Source organism: Vulpes vulpes, chromosome 5, assembly GCF_048418805.1.
Source record: "Vulpes vulpes isolate BD-2025 chromosome 5, VulVul3, whole genome shotgun sequence".
Lineage (NCBI taxonomy): Eukaryota > Metazoa > Chordata > Mammalia > Carnivora > Canidae > Vulpes > Vulpes vulpes.
In genome coordinates, this window is record NC_132784.1 from 73,321,588 (window position 1) to 73,338,319 (window position 16,732).

The 16,732-nt window shown below is 51.1% G+C and overlaps 1 long non-coding RNA gene across 1 annotated transcript; it reads left to right on the forward strand.

The window, feature by feature from the left end:
* The first annotated feature begins 1,034 nt into the window (after positions 1 to 1,034).
* Positions 1,035 to 15,823, forward strand: LOC112924096 (uncharacterized). The gene is made up of 3 exons (XR_003235813.2): positions 1,035 to 1,465; positions 2,581 to 2,723; positions 15,394 to 15,823. It is a non-coding gene; the product is annotated as an uncharacterized lncRNA (long non-coding RNA).
* Positions 15,824 to 16,732: the final 909 nt, after the last annotated feature.

Below are 16,732 nucleotides of genomic sequence, written 5' to 3' on the forward strand. Positions count from 1 at the left end.
TTCCTGTCCCAAGTGACTCATATCTTGAGTTGTGTAGAATGAGTAAGAGGAAGCCAATTGGGGAAGGAGAAAGAGGGAATGAGGTGCCAGTTCCCGGGAGAAGGCTCGACAGCAATAAAGACACCGCGGACCTTCCTTCCATAGGGTGGTCCCACCTGGGTCCTACACCCAGGACTAGCTCCGAAGGTGCTCGAAAATGGCAGACCAGAGTGTCTATGAAGACAGAGAGCCTGAGGTCCCAGGCCGGGCAGCCAGTCTCAAGCCGAGAGAGGCAGGGCCCGGGCCCACATGGCTTGTAGGTGGCTTGTAGGTGGCTTGTAGGTGGCTTGCTCCAGCAGTGGTGGGGGATGGATCTGAAGGAGGCTGGAGTGCAGACAAGATCCTTGCGAGGAATATGTTAATAGCCCAAACCAGGATGGCTGGAACTAGGAGGCCGCCCAGTGAGGTGTTTCGGAAGGAGGGCGAGACCGCTAGGGCGGCGGTTGGGTGGTAGCGCCCTGGCCCGCAGGGCAACAGCAGGGGCGCGCCGGAGGGGCGAGGGGCGCGCAGGGCAAGCCAAGTGGAACCGTCCTGCGAGCAGCGGGATGGGCGCCCCGGGGCCCAAGACGGCAAGCTGGGACCGGGGGCGCCTCCTGGGGGCGGCTGCTGACCACTCACAGCAAATGAGTTGGTCCGAAGGGGGGCAGAGGAAGAGGAAAGTGAGCAGGTGTCTGCGGGACGACAAGGAGCGGGACCGCGGCGGACTGGGGGGCGGGGAGGGGGCGGGCACGCAGACGCCGCGCGGCCGCGGAGACCAGCCGGGGGCGGGGGGGGGTGCAGGCGGAGCCCGATGGCGCTCGGCGCGGGCAGGCGGGGTGGAGCGGGCACGGCCGACCCCCGCCGCGGACTCCCCGCGGCTCCCCGGGCTCCCCCGGCTGAAGCGGCCGAGGCCGGCTGGGCACGCCTCCTGCAGCCCGGGGCCGCCCGGGTCCCCCCGCCCCCCGCGGCCCCCGCGGCCCCCGCGGCCCCCCGGGCTCCCCGCGTGCCGGGGCCGCGCCTCCCCGCGCCGCGCCTCCCCACCGCCGGGCCCGGCGACGTCACTGCGGCTCTGACGCGCGCTAATGGAGGCCCGGGCGCAGGCGGCGTGGCGCGGGTGTCCCCCGGGGAGGTCCCGGTGCTGCAGCCCGCGGCCGCGTCCTTGGCCCTCCTCCAGGGGAACCTCGATTTTCCCACCTCGGGAAGGCCGGCTGTCCTTCGGCTACTGACAAGGACGCGACCGCCTGGTAAAAGATTTGAACAATGCCCGGAAAGAAAGAGCCGGACCCGAGACAGAGCCTGATAACAGCCGCCCGCTAGAGTTGTGCTCGCGTGCTCAGCGCTCTTAAGAACGATAATAACGACAGCAGCCATAAGAGCCACCATTTATTGAGCGCTTACTCTGTGCCAGGCACTGTGTTAAGCGTTTTGCAGGCAACAACCCTCGGAGGTAAGTACCGATATTCTCCCTATTTTAAGGAAGCCGGGGCACAGAGAGGTTAAGGAATTTGCCCCGGGCACACAGCTAGCTGATGTCAGTGCCAGAATTGCAACCCAGGCTGTTCTGATCCCATGTCATCCTCATGTCAACCCATAAGGTCGGGATCCATCTTAAAGATGAGGAAACTAAGGCACATGGAAATTTAAGTACCTTGCCCAAGGTCACCTAGCTGGAAAATGGATGAGGCAGAAAGCGAACCCCGGGCTCCTCTCTGTCCGCAGAACCCGCGGTCTTGGCCATAGGCGATGCCACTTCCAAACCACCTCCGACAGCCCCGCAGGCTTTGGCCCCGGGTCGCAAGAGGCGCAGCCCCTGCAGGGTTTAGGTGGGTTCCCGCGGCCTCCGATCCCCGGGGTGAATCGGACGTTTCGGAGCATCGTCTCTGCTCAGCCCGCAGGCGTCTGGTGGGGGACGCGTCTCCCGGAATCCGGTCGGGACCCGGCCGCGCGGTCCTCGGAAGGGAAGGAGCGGGGGCGGCGGCAGCGGGAGGGGTCCCTGGTCCCACCTGCAGAGCGGCGGGGCCGGCGGCTTGCTCTGCGCGGCCGGCAGAGGGCGCCGTAGCACGCGCCTCGGGTCCCGTGGTCACCAGACCCCGGGGCCCGCAGCCTGGGCCTGCGGACGTTGGGACTCGGAACCGCCCAACTAGGGACCCCTCCGGCCTGGCGACTGGCACCTCTCCGGCCCCTCCTCTCAGCCCTGGGGCTGCTTGTCCTGACGACTCTCGCCCATTTCCTGTGGTCCTGCCATCCCACCGTAGGCCTTGCAGTCTTCCCCAGTCCCTGCAGCACTGATCTGGTCCATTCCATTCCATTAGGCTCAGGTGTTTTCAAAGTCAGCCTTCCCTCCGTCTCCCCTTCTCATGGGCCCCTTGGTGATGTAAAATGGGGATAAATCATCGACTTGGAATAGATAACTAATTTTCTTCTCCAAAACAGGAGGAGGGGCTTGTGTAAGGAAGGAGCAGCCGATTGGGGAAAGGATCTATTTTTAATAGCCACAGTGTCTTAAGAACTTGTTTCGTGCTGAGCCCTTTCTGTGTCTTGACTCCTTAATCCTCACTACAGCTCTGAGAGGAGTGCATCATTATTTCGACAGAGGAGACCACAAGACTGGTAAATGGCAATGTGGGCATCCACCAGGAGGATCTACCTGTAAAGCCACGTTCCCATCACCCGAATGCACCAGCTGATCCAACTGAACAGAAGAGGTAAGATACAAACCGAGCAAAAAGAAACCAAAATCTATTCTAAGACTGCTTAGAAATACCACACGTGAATTAGGGGCTTCCCGTTGCTCTCTGAGCCCAGTTTGGGACTCAAATGTCTGAAAAAGAAACACAAAACCTAAAGGTTCAATGAGAGGAGAATAGGAATAAGGCTTTTAGCTTTTGCTTGAAGAGCATCCAGAGAGGCCCACTCACTTTCTATGACTGGGCTCTGAGGAAATAAAGGTGGTTCTAGGAAAATCTGAAAAATATGAGAGGGGAAAAAAAAATGCCTTCTGTGGTTTTTACTTTAACCAAGCCGCATTTTGCTATTTGTGTTTTATTTTTAAATTAACATAGCTCTCCCCACCCTTTAAATTGGCACATAAATAGCAAAAACAGAAGGAAGGCCAGCTACAAACTTCAAACTTGGTGGGTTTCTCAGGAAGAAGGCGCATGACTTGAAGTGGAAATGAGGATTGAATGAGGTGCTTTAAACATTTGAAAGACAGACTTTCCACAAGGAATTTAGATCATAAGCCCTTAGAACAGGAGCTTTGTCTGGATTTGGGCTCAGTATAGTGCCTAGCTGTCGGTGAATCGGTGAGTGCCCAAGAAATGTGGAAAACGAATCACACTTTTAATGTATGTCTGCATCATCTAACCATCTGGGCCACCACTTTGCTTATGGTTTTAGAGGATTTTCCTGTCCCCTGAGTCTTAGTCACACACCCTCCCACAGACCCCTTAGTTTCCCAGAATTTTGCTCTGGGAATTCAGTCAAGTTGAGGCAATTGTTATTGATGATGATGTCACTAGGCTTGGTTAAATAGAATGACTGCTCAGCTCTGGAATCACCAACTGGAGGAGTTTCCAAACAGGGAAACCGAGGCAGAAGGGACCTCGGGAGACTTGTCACTTCACCGTTCTGATTCTCTTGTCCTATGTCTTTGAACTAGAGGAACTCTCCTCTTGCCCAACACAAATGAGCCCTGGGCATCCCAGCTGCCTCTTGCAAAATTGTTGGACTTTTCTGACCTCACCTCTCTCTGCTCCTTCCCTCATTTTTTTCAGGACATTCATTCTACAAACATGCATTGACAGCCCACTATATGTAAGTGCAGCTAGGAACCTAACATGAGCTCATGAGCTCACTTTCTCCCACCTGGCTTCTGACCTCATGGCCCATGACCTTATGGCTCCAACTTTCATGCCTGGAGAGGCGCCACAATGGTCAATGGCTTGCTTCTCCAGTTGGTGACTGTTGCTCAGACATATCCGACATTTTGGATGTGTCTCCCCTGGCAGGGCATGGTCTCCCCTGGCAGCTAGGGGAGACCATGCCCTGGGACCCCAGGATACCACCTTGGTGGCATCCATTTGGTAGAGACTTGGGCCCTGATATATATTCTCAGAAGCAGGGCCTGGAAATGCTCTCGCACTTGCCTATACTCCTTCCTACCCTTTCCTAGTTGTCATATCTTCAGTTCATATGATCAGTGTTGACAACCTTATTAATAGCTTGGGCCATATTTATGAAGCATTGGTTACAACAACAACAAAATCCCACTAGTGCCACAAGGCCCACTGTTCAAAGGAAGATGTTGGCTCAAAAAAAACAGCAGTGACTGGCTGGGATAATGCTATGAGTCTTTCGGGTCATTTTGTTATTGAGCCTTGGGATCAAGTGATTCAAAATAATGAGAAGGAAAAACACTAGCCCTGTTTTAGCCTTCCAGATTATTCAGATGGAATAGATTTTCAACATCAACACACTGGTAAAGAAAGAATGCTTAAGGTATACATCGTCAGTTTTTGTCTTTTTGGAAAATCCATTAATACTCAATGACTTGGTCTTCACCCATTTCCCCCTCCCCCCAAAAAAAGAGTATTGAACCACACAGGATTCAGATGATGTCCCTGGAAATCCCTTTAGAGAGTAGATTCCAAATCATAATCATTCTTCTTGAATATCTCACCCCCTCCCCAAGACTGTCCCATCCCTGCTAGCTAGCCACAGCATCATTTTCTCTCCCCACGGGGAAGGCAGATGCCCAGAGACCAGAAGAATGAGGGAGAGTAGTGAGGAGAGCTCTTCCCTTACCTGAGCTGCAGAGCCACTTGAATCTAGAGAACTGTTACATTTGTGCTGTGTCTGTGTGAGTTCGTGGTTGTGCTTTTTCTGGCTGATGTCCCAGATCTCCATAACACCGGGGCCTGAGATACTTAAAAAAAAAAAAAAGCCTATCTATCTGTGACCTATCTGTGAAGGACGTGTGTCCGTCCACCCACCAAGAAGTTCTTGGTGGTCAGTGTCTGCATGTCCAGCAGCTGGGGTGAAGAGCTTTGGAACCACTGAACATTCCTGCTGGGATCTTTCCAAGCCCTTTTGGGAACCGGGAACAGCGCTTGTCTGGGGAAATTAGTTTTGCACTTTCACAGAGTGAGAAATTCCTCAGGGGCATTCTTGTACTTGGGAAGAGAAATCAAACCCGGCTCATTCCTTTAGAGCCCATGCCGTTAATAAAGCAGACCGGGTCCAATTCAGTGGGTCCCAGCCTGGGGCCCGAGGGGCGGGGGCGGACGCAGGGGAGTCCCGCGAATGTCACCTGCGGCTACGGCCCTCCCCCGGCTGGCGCAAGCCTGAGGTTTCGGGGGATCGTGTTGCCAGCGTGTAAACACCGTGAGTGACAGCCAACGCTCCCATTCGACCACAGAAGATCTCAAACCCTTCCTATCTTCCTAGAAACCCTGGCTGCCCGGCCCGGCTGCCTGCTGTCTGATGCAACAGTTTGCAACGCTCGGTTCTGGGAGCCGAGCCTGCCGCGGGGCGCTGGGCGCCCTGCTGACGCGCATGCGCGGGCTGCGGCCCCGCCGGGCCGGGCGGGGGAGAAGCTTTTCACCAGATGTGCCGGGGCCGGGGCCGGGATGGGAGGGGGCGGGGCGCGGGCGGGCGGGGAGACCTTTGGCAGCTCGCACGGGCGATCTGAGCTTAATTAAACTTCTCCCGAGGCATTGGCTGACTGATTGACCCAGTGATCCAAAAAAAATCAGAGAGGCCTGAATCGCCCTAAACGCGACCGGAGAGAGAAGTTGGGGAGTTGGCTTTCGGTTTCCAGGGCTGGGCCTTTGGAGTCGGCCGGCCTTCCCGGAGCCCCGCAAGCCACGAAGCTATCGAGACCTCATGGGGCATCCGGGCCTCCCTTATCTGGGCCCTCCTGCCGATTTCTCAAAAAGGGAAGCACAGTGGGTACAGGGAGGGGGGGACCAGGGCAACGTTCGATGGTGTCTTGATCCGTATCTCCCTGCCTCACTTCTCCACCCATGTGCCTTAGAAGGTTTTACCAGCAGAAAGCATCACGGCTTATTTAACCACCAGTTTTTTTCAGCCATTCTGGTACTGGCTGCATGTTTTCCTCCATATCCACATTCCATCTATATTGTATATTTTTAATTGACTTCTTTTATTAACTTTCCTTATTCTCTAAATTAACTTTAAATCGATTCTCTTTTTTTCTACATAGCCTCGCCCTGAGGAATAACATTAGCGAAACCACAGTTTGATGTGTCAGTCATCTATTTTAATACCCTTGAAAATAAATTCACAGCTATTCAAAAAATTTTTAAAACATGTGTACGTTACCTAAGAATTTCTTGCCTACTGCATTTGGAGGAAAACTCCAGGGGTAATAGAAAATAATGTGGGTTGAGTGATTGCCAATGTCCCAGGCACTGAACTAAGCACTTGAAGTCTGCATCCTTATGACACCTTATTAGGTGGGTGTTCTTTCCATTTTACAAAGGGAAAGTGGGAGGCACAGAGAGGTGAAATAACTTGCCAGAGATCACAGAGCCAGGATGCAAATTCTTACTCGCCTCACTCTAGAGCCTGTACCGCTGGCCTATCCAAAAAAGCTCAGTTACTGCTGGAGATCACCCAGGTGGTTAGTATAGGCTGGATTTGAACCTAAGTCGGTCTGCTCCAGAACTGAACTGTTAACTGCTGTGTGGAACTCTTCCCTATTTCCTCAAATCTCACCTCATATAGCCTTTTTAAATGTCTGCCTCCTTTGGAATTTAAAAGGGGCTTCCAAGTTCTTTTTTCCTCACCCCCCTACATCTCCACACTCCTCCCCCTGGGTGGGACAGAGGTTCTGTTTCCACGGTTTCCTTCTCTCCTCTGAACTAAAGCAACCCATAAAATTTCTCATGATATCCATGAGAACCCCCACCTTAAAGATCCTATCCACTCTTCTCCACTGACCATAGAACTTCCACCCACCAGCATCATGAAACTACATTTCCCAGACTGCTAGTCTCACCTGGAAAGAGAGCAAAAATCCTATGTCAAACCATGTGGCTCCTATTTTGGGGTTGGAAAATCTGGTCACTAGCTTGGATAAAGATTGGTATGCCCATAGACTTAATTCTTCTGGCCCCAGGCAGACATGAATTTCCCAGGCCTCAGTGATGGGGGGAGGGGGGCAAGTTATTTCAGAAACAAAACCTTCAATTAGAGGCATAAATGAAGACTTGGAATAAGACTTCTAAAAGATGGCTGACCCCAGCCCAGGAGGTATATTTTCTTTCTTCAACTGCCCTTACCACCACCACCCCTTCCCTCTCTTCACTTCCTCTTCCTTCCCCTTCTTCCAGATTCTTCTTTTAATTGTACCATTGTGCCACTCCCTCCCCCCCCCTCAACCCCCCATACCCACACCCACTCTTTAACTGTTTAGTATAAAATCCAGCCCACCAGACTGAGGTTTTCTTCGACCCAAATGTTATTTTCAGAAGGAGCCATTGAGGTTGGGGTGTAATTGCAGCGTTGGGCCTCTGCAAGCCAAGCTGAAAATAATCAGTGAGGCAGATGGGGTGGGAAGAGAGTGTGGTGGCCGCTTCCACCAAAGAGCGGGAGAAACCCAACGGAGTGAGTCAGAGAGGGGCGAGTGCCAGGCTGGTCTGCTGGGCTTACTGCTGGGAGTTCAGTTAAGGGGAAACTACCTAAGGTTTTGGGACCTTTGACTAAGGCCGGATCCAAGGTGGTTCCTGGCTGCACATCACAAGTCCATATTTCTTATGACAGCCACTAAGCTGCTCTTGCTCTCATTCAGTTGGGCCATAGCAACCAGCAGGCCAGATGGGAACTTAACCATCCAGTTGGCTCACCAGTCTTTAGAGCAGGATTTCTCAGCATCAGCACTATTGGCATGTTGGGCTTCAGAAGTCTTAGTTGTGGGGGGTGGCTGCTGCATTATAGGATGTTGAGCAAGATCCCTGGTCTCTACCCTCTAGATGCCAGTAATACACACACACACACACACACACACACACACACACACACAGCCATGACCATCAAAAGTGTCTCTAGACATGCCAAATGTCCTTGGGAGGCCAAAAAAGCCCCTGGTTGAGAACCATTGGTCTAGAGTGATCCAGGTCTATAACAGGATCACATTACCTGTCCCATGGTAGCCTCATTGCCTTACATCACATCTGAATGGACCCTGATAAAATCTATTGGCCAACTCCTATTTCCAATGATAGCTGTTGAATACTTCAAACCCAGCATGAGTGCCTATGGAGTGCCAGGCACTAAACAAGGTGCTGAGAAGAAAGGGGCCAACATGGACATGTCTGTCCATGACAGACATGGCCCTTGTCTTTATGGATATGAGAGACTGAGGGAAGACAGACACATGAAGCAACCCTGAGCCAGAAGCATATAAAGAGAAGAAACTGGTACTATAAGAACATCAAAAAGGGTTTGTCACCTAGGTTGGAGATTCAAGAAGGGCCTTTGGAAGGAATGAGGAATTGGCCAGTTGGAGATTTGAGGGTGAGGAAATGTTTTCCAGAGTAGGAACAGTGTCCCCAGGGATCTCAAAGAAGCCTGTCATGAACCAGGTTTCAGACAGTGGGAAGTCATTCTCTCCTCTAACCCCCAAATTTGCTTCTCCTGTACTCCTCCAGATTTCTAGTACAAGCATTTAAACTTAGGATCATGTTTAACTATCTTGACCACCTCGCCTTGTTCCTGCCCAACCCCCTTGATCACCCAGCTACCAGGTCCTGTCAGTTCTATTACCAGAATCCCTGCAAACTGGCTCCTCGTCTCCATTCCCAGCACCACAACCCCAATGCAGGCTCTCTTCATTACTCAGCCAAATTTGTGAAATAGCTTCCTAAGGAGTCATCCTCCAGTCTACCTCAGAGAAAGATGGAGACAAAGCCCACATCTCTGCTGGGTTAAAAAAAAAAAAAAAAAAAAAAAGCCCTGCATGGCTTCCAGAGGCCTGTCAGGACTCTGCCTCCCGTGACTTTCATGACTTTTGGGTACTCTTCATTCACTGCAGCCAGCATATCTCCCGCCCTCCCACTCTCCAGCCACACCAGACCCTTAGCCACATCCCATGCACCCCCACAGCTCTGCAATTTTGCTGTTCTCTTTGAATTATCCTTCTCCAACCAAATTCAGTTGGGGAATTCCCACCTATCCTTCAAGACCCAGACAAAATGAACTCATTATACTCTCCTATCCCTTCTCAGAAGCCTTCTCTTAATTCCTCCTTTTGTTTTCACTGGGATTTATATATAGCTGCTGGTTTACCATTTGTCTCGTTTGATCCATAGTTAATCTGTTTAAAGACATCCCCTCTGCCAGAGTCAGAGGGCCTCAAAGGCAGGTCACATAGTGTTCACTACCAGTTGATTACCCAACACTCATTCCCTTCCTAAAAGAAGCCAAAGAAATGCAAGGCTTTGGGCAGCCCCAGTGGCTCAGCAGTTTAGTGCTGCCTTCAGCCCAGGGCCTGATCCTGGAGACCCCGGATCGAGTCTCATGTCAGGCTCCCTTCATGGAGCCTGCTTCTCCCTCTGCCTGTCTCTCTCTCTCTGTCTCTCATGAATAAATAAAATCTTTAAAAAATTAAAAAATAAAAAAAAAAGAAATGCAAAGCATGGTGTATTATTTGGCTTACAAGCTAAGCTGCTATAACAAACAGATCGAAGGTACAGTGGCTTACGCAAGCCCATGTGCCTCAGTGGAAGCTGACCCCATGCCCAGCTCCAGGGGTTGGCCCACCACTCCTCTCAAGAATTGGTTCAAGAATTGGTTCAAGAACTCAGGCCTAAACTCATCAATGTGCAGTAGAGAATTTTCTGGTTCCCCAGTATCAACAGTCCCCTTCTTTCATAACAGAACAGAAGATTTGGGGAGATGGCTGCCTTATAAGAGCTACATTTCCCAGACCCCCTTGTAGCTTGATGTGACCTCGAGTTTAAGTTGTCCCCGACTGCCTGTGGGCAGAAATGATCTTACCGCTTCTAAGCCGTGTCCTCAAAAGGATTGTGCATGTGCTTCCCTGGCCCTTCCCCAGCCTTTCCCCCTGACTAAGAGATCAGAAAAATTAAAGCAGTCTCCCTGGACCTAGGGAGGACAGCAGAGCCCTTCTATCAGTCTTGGATGACTTTTCTCTGAACTCTTATAGGATGTGGAAGTGACATAAATTTCTCTTTTGCTTACTCTTCTGTATTTAGAGTCTCTTTGTTAAAGCAGCTGTTCCCTGCTCTGGAAAACACACAGCGCCTGGCTTCCCTGGGGCCTTGGGGCCTGGTTCAGGACTGGGCCTATGACCTAGTTAGGGCCAGTGAGACACGAGGCAAAGTTTGACTGGGGGTTCTGGGAAAGAAGTCTCTTGTTATGAAAGAGCATCATGGAGCGACCCTCTCTCTCTTCCTCTGGCATTGCTGGGCCCGGGACCATGACAGTCCTCTCGCTCACACCCTAAGTATGGGGCTTAACCTGAGGGGATTGCTGAGATGGTGGCAGGAGAATGGAGTCAGAGTTTCTGAACCGAGCACCTCCAAGCCCACCATAAGGTAAGATGTGACGGAAAACCAACCCAAGCTGCCTTAGACCACAGGACACTTTTCTATCACATCTCACCTTACTCCTCACTCCTCTTCCTGCCCCTGCTGGGTCTCACACAGGAGTCAATAAATACTTGTTGCATGAAGGCCCAGTTGTTCTTTTGCCCTCTTACCTATAATGATGACCTCACGGATAAGCTCTAAGCATTTATCTTTCTCTCTGCCCCAGCCTAAACACCTAAAGTAGTCACATGGACTTCATCTCTAGCAATTTCTTCTCAGAACACCCCCCCCCCCAGCTACTTATACAGGAAGCTGAGGGTTCAGCTATAAAATGAGAGGGTTGGATTAGATACATACAGCACATTTTCCACCTCTAATGTCCCATGGCTCTGCCTGAGGCTTGTTCTGAAGAAGTCATCCTGTGCTCAGACCAAAGACCCGTCTAGCACTAACCGCGGACATTCGACTGAGAGGTCCCTCAGGCCCCCGCCCCAATTCCAGATGATTCCACAGGAGGCCCCTTCCAGCACTAACAGTCTAGAGTTCTGTTCAACATCTTTGCAAGCTCTGAAGGCCCACGGTACTATCATACTATGCTAAGCCCAGGAAGTTTTTGACTGGCTGCCAGACCTCCTGCCCCAAGCACAAAAGATAAAGGCCTAGGGAGGGCCTGGGCCGTCACAACGTTGTCCTTCCAGACGAGGCCAGAAAAACTGGCAGGCAGCAGGAAAGGGGGCCGTGCAATGCTCAGGCGTTCAGGAGGTCCTGCAGCAAGGACACTCAGGTTCCTGTGCCCATTGCCCAACCCTCCAGACTGCCATTATTAGTGCTGCTCCAAATGGGAGTATAGGCCAGTTCCGGGCAAAACATTTCCTCTTTCCAGCCATGAGACCTCCATGAGACCAGGGAAAGAGCTGCTCCGTGACTCAGCCCCCTGGAATGTAGGAGAATTCCATCTCAAGGAAAATGACCAGTAATGGACCCTGGCAGCCAGGACCTTGAGGGTCCAGAGGTGCTTCCTCCGGAGTCTGCAGTGACTCCAAGCTTTCCTCCCCGTGCTTTTTGAGGTTGCCGTTTATAGGATGCTCACTAAGAGCTAAGCCCTGTGCCCGGCGCTCTACCTGCTTTGGCTTATTTTACCTTCACAGCAGCTCTGCAGGTAGACATCGTTGCTGGTCCCATTTCATAGATAAGCAGATTGAGGCTTAGGGAGGTGAAATCACTTGCTTGGCATTCATAAGCCACAGAGCTAGATCTGACCTCAGGTTCTTAACCAGAGTGTTTGGTGGGAGGCTTTTGGCAGCGTCTTCTCTGGTCCTCTAAGTTGGGCAGGCAAGGGGGAAGGGCACGATGAGACCTCAGCCCTGTGAGGTCAGTGCTGATGAGGAAGAAGTCGGGACCAGCGAGAAGGGCAGGCAGTCAGTCACTGGAGTGAAGGGCAAGGCAGGCAGAGACCACCAGGCAGTCCCGGTCACATATAAGGAAGGTGGCCGGCCAGCTCCACTGAACCCAGCCAGTCGTGAGCTGTGGGGGAGTCAAAGCCTATCCTGTAGCCAGGGCACCAGGGCATCCCTTGTGTGCCAGGTTAGCTGACCATGAGCAGAACTGAGCAGCCCCCCACAGGACCCCATGGATCCCAAACTGGGAGCCCTGGCACCCAATGGGTCTGAGTCTGTAGAATGTCTTGCTGCCCAGCAGGATCCACTCTGCCACTCATGTCTTCCCAGCCTTCATACAGTCTCAGGTGGGCCACTTCCTCCCTGATGACCAGGTCACTTGACCCCTTTGGAGTTCGGTGTCCTCATCTGCATTGTGGGGACCTTGCACAACACAGTGCAGTGCCTGGCACAGGGCCAGAGGTCAGTAACCAGGAGCCAAGTTCATTGTCATGAAGAACAGCCTGGGCCGCACTAGAAGAATCAGTGACCTGTCTGTGAAGATCTTTGGAGAGCAGGGGCAGAAAAGATAAGGTCACACGGGGTGGGAGGGAGGGGGAGTCACATGGTCGTCAAATGGGGAAGCAGCAGGATTGGGGGTAGGGCATCCAGGGACACCTGCTGCTCTCCCTGACCAAGGACTGGCACCCATTTCCCTGGCACTTCAGACTCAACCACAACCGCAATGCCTAAGAAGGGGATGGAGGAGGTTTGGGGCCTCCCCTGCCGCTCCAGAGGGAAGACTAGATGCCTAAATGGGTCTGGGGCGGGGAGGGGAGGCAAAGGGCCACGCAAGTATCAGATGTTGCCACTGGGTGTTTGCCATATGCCAGGCTCTATGCAAAACATCCGGACACTAACTGTGGACTCTCCAGCTCACCCCTCCAGCCGCAAGACAGGAGGTATGTGTCTGTTATCACCACCAACAAAAACATCCCCATTTGATGAAGGTATTGAGCCTCAGAAAGGTTAAGAAAGCTGCCAAAGGTCACAGAACCAGAATGTGGCAGAGCTAGAATTTCAATCAACTTTATCTGATAGAAGCCTCCAGCCTCCCCAGGATGATTGAATGTGTCTCACTGCCCATGGCTCTGGCATCGAGAGGGCACTGATCCTGGCATTTGAATCAAGGAAAGAGGAACCCCATGGAAATGGACGGTGTGCAGACCTGCCATGACCCAGCATGGGCCTCTGGGCCTGTTCCACCTTGGGGATGTGCGCCAGATGTTGGAGACAGGGGCAAGCCTGAAAAGGATGGTCCACTAGGAGGTTGCCTCTTCTGATGCTTGTATGAGTGCGGGCACACCTGTGTGTCTGTGTGTGTACATGCACCTACATGTACACAGGCATGTGTGGGCACACCAGCTAACCCCCATCTTGGCCCAGGAGAGAATGAGGAAGGACAGGTGAGGTGGGAAGGGTTGGATGGCTCCACAGTCATCTCCATCTCAGTTCCCCGGGCGGAGGCTCTAATATTTTCCTGGAAAGCTGGCCATGAGCCTGGAGGCCGTGGGTCTCCACAGAGTCAAAAAAGGACACTGGCAAAATCTTCTCCAAAATCGGTTCAGACTTTATCACCCTTTCTGAGCCTCCAAGCCAGAGGGTGGAGTCCTGCCAAGTGAGGACAGGCTGTCTCAGAGCACTTCCTCGCCAGATCCCGCCTTCTGAAAATCAACCTCCAAATGACCCCACGACTTTCTCCAGACTCCAAACGATGCAGAATGGTTCACTCATAATCGCCCCATGGGACACAGCGTGGTGTGGTGTGAGGAGCATGAATCTTGGGCTCATCTGAATTCCAGCCTGGACATCAGTCCAGGAGCTGTGAGTCCTGGGGCAGGTGACCCAGTCCTTCTGAGCCTCTCTTTCTTCTCTTTCTTCTTCTGTAAGATGGTGGTAATAATTACCCATGGTAGATGAAGCCAGAGTGTGAGTGCTCCTGCCACTTCCCTTTTCTCCTTCTTCCTTCTGGACCTCCCTAACCTCCACTGACCACTTGACCACCTCGCTTCGGGCCCTCAGTTCCCAGAATCCTCCCAGCTGTGGCCCAGCTTCTGAGCTTCGCAGGAGACAGTGGTTTTGCCACCCTTTGCTTGTGGCCTGCCATGGGCCCGCTCCCCTGAGAGCAAAGGCCTTCAGAGCACTGCCACCGGGACCCCACCCTCTTCGTAAACACCAGTTGGGCACCAACTGACCTCAGGAGGGAAGTGCTCAACTGGGACCCTCCTCTTCCAGCCCTGCCTGCTGCTAGATGTTCCAGGGAAAGTGCCAGGCCAATCTGGCACCCATGCACCCAGGGAGCCTCCATCCTGGAAATAGGCACTTGGAGCCAAACCCTGGGCTGAAGGTGGAAGGAAGTTAAGGTGCTTGAGTGTTGCTTCTCTCCTGCCCTCCCACAGCACCACCCTGGGCCATCCCAGACAGGGCAAGTGCTTTCCAATTTAAATGTGTTTTAATAATGATCCTAATAGACATCCATAAGAAGGGCTTTACCATCCCTCTTGGTTTCTTAAAAAGAAATTAAATATAATGAAATATTTATTTTAATTCCAGGCAGTGGTGATGTAACTGTGTATTTTATTATTCTTTGTAACAGCTTTTTCTGTATTGTTAAGATTGCTCGAAAAAAAACATTTTGGGGGGCACCTGGGTGGCTCAGTTGGTTAAGCATCTGGCTTCGGCTCAGGTCATGATCTCCCTCTCTCTCTCTCTGCTGTTCTCCCTGCTTGTGCTCTCTCTCTCTCTCTCTCTCTCTCTCTCTCAAATAAATAAATAAAATGTTTTAAAAATAAATAAATAAAAATTAAAATAAAAACTTTTTTTAAGATTTTATTTTTAAGTAATCTCTACACCCAGCATGGGGCTCAAACTCACAACCCCAAGATCTATTGACTGAGCCAGCCAGGCACCCCTAAAGAAAAATATTTTGAAGTCGATAAGATTCATAGGATTTTTTAAAAGATTTTATTTATTTATCCATATGGATCCCCTTGGGATCCCACCATTTATACCATTGATTATTTTTTTCTTACCTGAAAAAGTACACTTTGTCATGGGAAAGTTAGAAAATACAGACAAGCAAACAAATGAACATATAAAATCCTTGCAGCCTCACCCTGCTGAAATAACCCTTGCTGACATTTTCATGTTTAACCAGCCCGTCCACGTTTTTATGTACGTAGGTAAACGTATATAAACACACATTTTACAATAAAATTGGAATCCTATGATTCATGTTATTTTTAACTTACACTGTGTTGTTGACTTACCAATACATCTGACATTGATTAGGATTGTTTCAGCTACAAATGACAGAAAATCCAAAGGAACAGTGGCTTAAACATGTTAATTTCTCTCTTTAGGAAATGATGTCCTAAAGTAAGCAGCCCCGGCTGGTAAGCAGCCCTGTGACCATCAGGGACCCAGGCCCCTTCTACCTGGGGCTCCCCATCATCAGTGCATGCCTTACAGTAGTGACCCAAGACGCCAATGGAAGAAGCAGCAAGAAAGAAGAGTCCTGCCTCCTCAAAGGACGCTTCCTGGAATTCACATGCATCACATCTGCTTGTACCGTACTAGCCAAAACAAAGTCCCATGGCCCCCAGAAGATAAGATTTATCTAAGTAGAGCTTTTATTACTATAGAGAAAGAACAGATATTGGGGGGATAACTGGCTTCTCTGCAGCATTTTACAAACGTCTTTCCAGAGCACATAGTTTTATATCCCTTTTGTTTTTCTCTTATTTTTTAGTGAATGTGTGACCACATCATTAAATATTCTTCAACTTTTAATGGCTGCTCAATATTCCATGATAGCAGGTAGCATCACTGATAGATCCAATACCTTATTTGATGTGTGGGTGTTTTGCTCTGATAAATAAGACTCTTCAATGGCTAAAACTTGTCAGAGGAAGAGATCCCAACCTTTCCTCTCTACTTGGGGGCTGCCCTCCAAAGACATTTTGCTGAGGAGTCAGATTAGTATCTGCCTTGAATGCTGGCTTAAGGTTCTGTGTTTGTTTCTGAAAAAAAAAAAAAAAAAAAGAAGAAACTTTTTGGCAACAGGAATACCCCTCCGTTCCCCTTGCAGAGGAAGTCACAAGGGTAGGCTCTTCTGCCTTGGGTGGGAGGAAGATGGGGTGAGGATGTGGGAGCTGCAGGTGCAGAGTCAGTGGGAGGACACCATGGACTCTACGGAGCCAGGAGAGGACCTGCTCCTGTAGAGGCTTAGGAGACTGGATGGGGCCCAATTCATTCTTCACTCAAGTTCAACCAGCACTTTCTGTGCCTCTTCTCAGGGTCATGCCCTGGACCAGTCCCTGGGGTTGTCTCAGAGTAGACATCGTCCCTGCTCTCCAGGAACCCAGTCAAGTCTAAACTCACCGATGTAGGAGTTCAGCCTGCCGTGTCACCTCAAATAAGAATCCTCAGGCCCACACCCAAATACCTGATGCCATGTTGGTGGGCCTAGAACCTGCATTTCTTTCCGTCTCCTGGAGTGACTGATGGGCATGCTCAGGAACCATTTTAGTGGAGGAACATCAGTCAAGGTGTTTAGAGGAATCCTTTTAAACCAGGCAGACCAGGAGTCTCCGTCTGCTCAGTATGTGGCTTGAACCTTGACTGAGCGTTAAGCTATAAGAGGACACCTGTCAGACACACCTGAACCCAAATAGCAGGTCCATCCTTCTGTATCTGAGT